This window comes from Lynx canadensis, chromosome C2 (genome assembly GCF_007474595.2).
Source record: "Lynx canadensis isolate LIC74 chromosome C2, mLynCan4.pri.v2, whole genome shotgun sequence".
NCBI lineage: Eukaryota > Metazoa > Chordata > Mammalia > Carnivora > Felidae > Lynx > Lynx canadensis.
The window spans coordinates 62,963,142-62,969,447 of record NC_044311.2 but is presented as its reverse complement, the minus strand read 5'-3'; the positions used below and the strand labels follow the sequence as shown (position 1 = coordinate 62,969,447).

Below are 6,306 nucleotides of genomic sequence, written 5' to 3'. Positions count from 1 at the left end.
GATTAATTAAAAAAATCATTTGCATTTCTTATTTTGTGCTTTTCCTTCCTCACTCCCATAGCCTAACTAGGTATGTTTGTAGGGGAGGAAAAATCATTCCTTCTACCTTCTATGTTCTTAGCGGGGGCCCCTGTAACAAAGACAGATTAATAATAATAAAAAAAAAAACCAAAACCCAAGTCTGCTAGCATGTGTATCTCATATATGCATGGAAGAAACTCAGAAAAAGAGAAACTAAAAAAGGTGGCTTAGAACTCCTGCTTGTGCAGCATCTTCAATGGAGAACAATGAATGTGTGAAGAAATGACAGGACAAAGGAAAGCTGTGTTAGCCTTCCAAGGGCGACAAACTGAGGGAAGGAAGCTGGTGGAACTGGGTTTGTTGGCAGATTCCTCTGGTGCTGGCTCTGGGCTGATGAGAGTCTAGTCATCGCCAGTAAAGGAGACTTGATATCCTGCCCTGAGGCAGAAAAGGAGGAAGGTAGAGCGTTTTCCTGTGTTTGCTGCTGCTTAATTGCCCCAGCTCAACGTAAGAGCTCACAGAGGCATATTCTAGGCTGACATATTCTGGTTTCCTCCATCTTCATTACTAAGCTGAGGGATGTTTTTCTTCAATTGCTTTGATGAGCTGTTTAATATTTACTTATTGAGGGGCACCTGGGTGGCTCAGTCAGTTAAGCGTCCAACTTAAGCTCAGGTCATGATCTCACTGTTAGTGAGTTTCAGCACCACATGAGGCTCTGCACTAACAGCTTAGAGCCTGGAGCCTGCTTCGGATTCTGTGTCTCATTCTCTCTCTGCCCCTCCCCTGCTTGTGCTCTGTCTCTCTCTGTCTTTCAAAAATAAATAAGTGTTAAAGAACTTTTTTTTTAAAATGTATTGAGTGCCTCAAAAAACTTTTGCTTAAATGGTATGTATATCAATATTTACTGTACTAGAAATTCAGTAAAGAGTTTTAAAAAATATTTATCAATTCATTTAAAAAAATAATGAACCCTTTACATGTCAGTGTAAGTAAGATATTTTTATGAACCACATTTTTTCAAAAAAAAATCAGTGTGAAGAATGACACTGTTTTCAATTTTCGCCAACCTCTGTGGTGTCTGGCTTAAAAGAAGCCAGCTGGATTCTCCTATTGGCTTCTTGTTCCATCTGTCGTGACACCACATGTCATGTAGTCTCTGGCAAACTCCACTGCACAGTCATGTGAGTCTGAGAGGGAAGCAGGCAAATAATCTCTCAGCCTTGTTATGAAAATTGCTTTCACTTCAAGGACCTCGGTGGAAGAGGTTTTCTTGGCCCCAAATCTCTTCCCTGCGAGAAACTTTGAGCCCGTGTCTTACAGGACCACATGTAAGTCATAGCACACAGATTAAAATCTATCCTGCCTTAGGAGAGTACCTTTGAAAAAGAGTCAACAACTGTCCCAGCTTTACAAAATATTTACCAGAGAAAGCAGCTGGAGCCTCAGAAATGTTAGGCTGGAAAAAAATGGATATGGGGCCAGAGATTATAAGGAATGTGTGTGTGTGTGTGTGTGTGTGTGTGTGTGTGTGTGTGTGTACACACATACATACATACACAGTTAATATTTGCCCCCCCAGCCTTAAAAAATGTATCTAATACTGTATTTAAAAAATCTTTATTATGGTGAGACTACTCTGAAAATTGACCCACTAAATAAAACACCCAGGAGTTTAGTAAGCAAGGGAACAGTCCTCTGACCACATATTTCTTGAATGGCAACAGAGTTTCCACTGTTTTCCTAGACAACAACAGTTAGTCAGTAAGGGTTCTTTTAGGGCACAACATGGTCTCCTGGTCATGCCCAAACCAGTGGATTAATTTAAAGTAATTATGTAGCAGAAACCCAGTATTGTGTTTAAATGATACTGCTCCTGGCCAAAGAATGTAGGAATTGGTTGTGAGGGCACCTCCAGGAAAGGTCTAACTTCATCTAATGTATATACTACATAAAGCCTGTTTGAGGAAAAACAGAAAAAAAAAAAAATTCAGTAGGTTTTGGTTGTGCATTGGTTCTTGAGGTTAATTGCATACTGTCTTAGTAAGGGGAAAAGGATAAAATATATTAAAAAACCAGAGCAAAATCCTCATGGCAAAATCCCTCCTTTCCCACTCTCCAGGAGTTCTCTCAGATTATTTCTGTCTCCATTCAATCCTGTGTAATTTTTACCCTGTCGATGTAGTGCAGAAGATATGTGATTGACAGTAGAGAATGCTCGTCCTGGGGGGCCTTACTGGAACTGGTGGTACAGTACTTTGCAGCCAGAGAATTGGGTGGGGGCGGGGGGGGGGGGGGGGGGGGGCACAGAGGGTAAAGGAGCTTGCTTTTCAAATCTAGGACAAAGTAACAACATGCATTGCCCGGCATCAAATCAATAAACATGTGCAAAAGGAGCTACAAAAATATAAATTGTTTCATCAACCAATGTTTATTGAAGCCCCACTATGTGCTCTCCTAAGCTGTTATGAAAGTGTGCTGAGCTGGACGATGTGCAGCATGGATTTCAAGGTATGAGGTGCCCTCCAACTCTGGAGTTCAACACTGTAGTTGAAGAGATAAGCACACAGGTAATATTAGATCAGATCAGACGTGTGGCAGAGCATTCGAAAGGCTGAGAGATCCCTTCTGATATAGACTGAATGTTTGCATTCACCCAAAACTCATATGTTGAAACCTAATCTCCAATGTGATGGTATTTGGAGGTGGGGCCTTTGGCAGGTGATTAGGTCATGAGGGTGGAGCCCTCATGAATGGGCTTAGTGTCCTTTGAAAAATGACCCCATAAAGCTCCCTAGCCCTATCTGCTATGTGAGGGCACAGTGAAAAAATGGCTTTCTGGGAACCAGGAAGCACGTTCTCATCAGACACAGAATCTGCCTGCCAGCACCTTGATCTTGGACTTCCCAGCCTCCAGAGCCATGAGAAACAAATTTCTGTTTATAAGCCACCCAGTCTATGGTATTGTGTTAGAGTGGCCCAAACGTACTGAGACAACTTTTGTCTGGAATTGCCCCAGAAAGCTTTGTGGATATGGTGTGATGTGAGTACTTAAGGTCTGGAAGAATATAGTCCATATGATATCATTAACACCAGTGTCGTTATTCACGACTTCCTGGCCTGACACTAGGTTTATGGTTATATCAAATGCTTGAAGTACCTGGTATAATCTTCTTTACACTTTCCCCACCAAGATTTAAAGAAAGAGAAAGCCAGAAAATTTCCATTGTGAAAATTTTCTTTTAAAAACATTAATGTTTATTTTTGATACAGAAAAAGACAGAGCATGAGCAGGGAAAGAGCAGAGAGAGTGAGGAAGACGGAGAATCAAAGCTGGCTCCAGGCTCTGAGCTGTCAGCACAGAGCCCAACGCGGGGCTCAAATTCACGAACCAAGAGATCATGACCTGAGCTGCTTAACCGACTGAGCCAATCAGACACCCCTCCATTGTGAAGTGTTTCAGTGAATTAAGTGTAAATGCCCCAAAACATAAGGATTTTATTTCCCTTAAAATAAACAAAGATCCCAGACCAAGGGGAAGATATGTGGCCCCAATGCAGCTTGCTGTTTGCCATTGGAGGCATGTTTGGGCAGAGAGTGAATTTAGGGGGATCATTTGACCAGGGTCTTGGCATGATTTTCTCTTTGCCATATGTTGAGCCAAGGACATTTTTTGTTATTGGGTCAATTGATGGTTGTTCCTATTTGTTTGATTAAAAAACGTTCTCAGGAAAGAAACTGGACATTATTAATTAGATGTTTCCCAGAAAAGTGTAATGGAATCAATTCTGTTTTTGGTATTGCGTAGTGAAGAATCTAGCCTTTACTCCAAAAAGAGGTCCAGCCTTTGTCCTCAGCCTCCTGATAGGAGTGTCTTTGTTTGCTTGGGGGCCTGAGCAAGAGAGTCACAGTGTGATACAGGTTGGGGAATTTGAGCCGTGTGATATAAGTTGAACTCCCGAGGGGCTCAAACTTGCGATCACCCACTGGATGGGGCCCTAATAAAGACTCTGGACACCAATGCTTGGGTAAACTTCCTTGGTTGGCAATACTCACTGTGTATTGTTTCACATCAATGCCAAGGAAGTGACAGTGTCATGAGTCCAGGGGGAGAGGACAAAAGCTCAGCATTTTCTACTTTCTTGATTTCTACCCTAGGTACTTCTTCCCTTGCCTGATTTCAGTCTGTATCCTTTCACTGTGTTACAGCATAACCATAGCATAAGAGCTTTCAATGAATTCTGTGAGTTCTTCTAGCAAATTATCAAACCTAGGGGTAGTTTTAGGTAACCCTGAACTTGTAACTAGTGTCAGAAGTGAGGGTAGTCTCTTGTGCAGATGGTTCTAGCATCTCATTTGGGTAAACTCTTACAAGTATAAAAGCGCATTAGTATGTCCTGCAAAACTCCCTACTACTTCAGCTTTAGATAGACTGCCTGAAGCCTATCCATCCTGGCCTATCCTCATAAAGTACAGGCTAGGATATTTCTCCCAATATTTTGGTCAGGAGAAACCACATTAAAATGAAGATTAAGGGCAGTTTGGGAAAAGAGGACACATACACACATAGAGATGTCCATTGGGCTATTGGCTTTCAGCTCAGAGGAGGAGGTGAAGGTTCAGCTGTCTCCAGCTGTCCTGATTCTGGGTTCCTCCAACAGCAGCCACCCCCACTGTGCCACCTAAGGTCAACCTCAGTGAGATCAAAGTCATGTATCTGAGGTGCATCTGTGGGGAAGCTGGTGCCTTGTCTGCCCTGGCCCCCAAGACCGGCCCCCTGGGTCTGTCTCCTAAAAAGTTTGGTGATGACATCATCAAGGCAACCAGTGATTGGAAGGGCCTGAGGATTACAGACCCTTCTGGCCATTCAGGACACACAGGCCCAGATTGAAGTGGTATCTTCTGCCTCTGCCCTGATTATCAAAGCCCTCAAGGAACCACCAAGAGACAGAAAGAAGTAGAAAAACATTAAGCACAGTGGAAATATCACTTTTGATGAGACTGTTAACATTGCCCAACATATGCGGCACTGATCTTTAACCAGAGATCTCTCTGGAACCATGGAAGAGATCCTGGGGACGTCCCAATCCATTGCCTGCAATTTTGATGGCCACCACCCTCAACATCACAGATAATATCAACAGTGGTGGAGGGGAATGCCCCACTAGTTAAGAACTACAAATGAAAATATTTCAGTAAAGGATCATATGACAACAACAGCAACAAGAAAGATATTCGTTGAAGTATATCGTAAGACTGAATAGAGAACCGATTGTATAAATTATGATATTCCTTAAATGGATACTATTTTAAAAATTAGATATATATGTACTAATGTGAAAAGATTTCCAAAATAGCTTATTAAATTATAAGAGCAAGGTGCAATTTTTCTTTCTCTTTTTTTTTTTTTTTTAATCTCAATAATTAACCCTAAAGCAAAGGGGCAAATACTTTAATGAAGAAGTATGTAAACAAGTTTAAAGAGTTTGCTTTGGGGGTGACGTGTCCTTACTTGGGCATGAGGATTTACTTATTTTGGGACCTGGAAGATGAAAGAGAGGGAGGAAGAGCCAGTCCAGATAAAGAGGGCAATGGTGGTTGACTTCCTCTGGGGACCCCCTGAGGAAATGTGTAAAACACCTTCAGAATTGTCAGTCCCAGAGACAGAAGAGGGAAGCATATATGGGCTGCATGCCCACTCCAAGTTCCCTCCTGGCTGAAGTTGGAAACTCCAGGGGTGCTAACTCTCTGGCATTTCCAGGCTTGCACCCATAGAAGAATGTCTGGGCAGCTTCCTCCAGCATCTTATTTATTTATTTATTTATTTATTTATTTATTTATTTATTAACGTTTATTTATTTTTGAGACAGAGAGAGACAGAGCACGAACGGGGGAGGGGCAGAGAGAGAGGGAGACACAGAACCGGAAGCAGGCTCCAGGCTCTGAGCCATCAGCCCAGAGCCCGACGCGGGGCTCGAACTCACGGACCGCAAGATCGTGACCTGAGCTGAAGCCGGACACTTAACCGACTGAGCCACCCAGGCGCCCCTTTTGTTTTTAGGGTTTTTTTTTTAATGTTTATTTATTCTTGAGAGAGAGAGACGGAGCGTGAGTGAGAAAGAGGCAGAGAGAGAGAGAGACACAGAATCCGAAGCAGGCTCCAGGCTCTGAGCTGTCAGCACAGAGCCCGACACAAGGCTCGAACCCACAAACCGTGAGATCATGACCTGAGCCGAAGCTGGAAGCTTAACCGACTGAGCCACCCAGGCGCCCCCTCTAGCATCT

At 42.9% G+C, this 6,306-nt stretch overlaps 1 pseudogene; it reads left to right on the top strand.

The window, feature by feature from the left end:
- Window positions 1–1,249: 1,249 nt before the first annotated feature.
- Window positions 1,250–5,193, top strand: LOC115522850 (annotated as a pseudogene).
- Window positions 5,194–6,306: the final 1,113 nt, after the last annotated feature.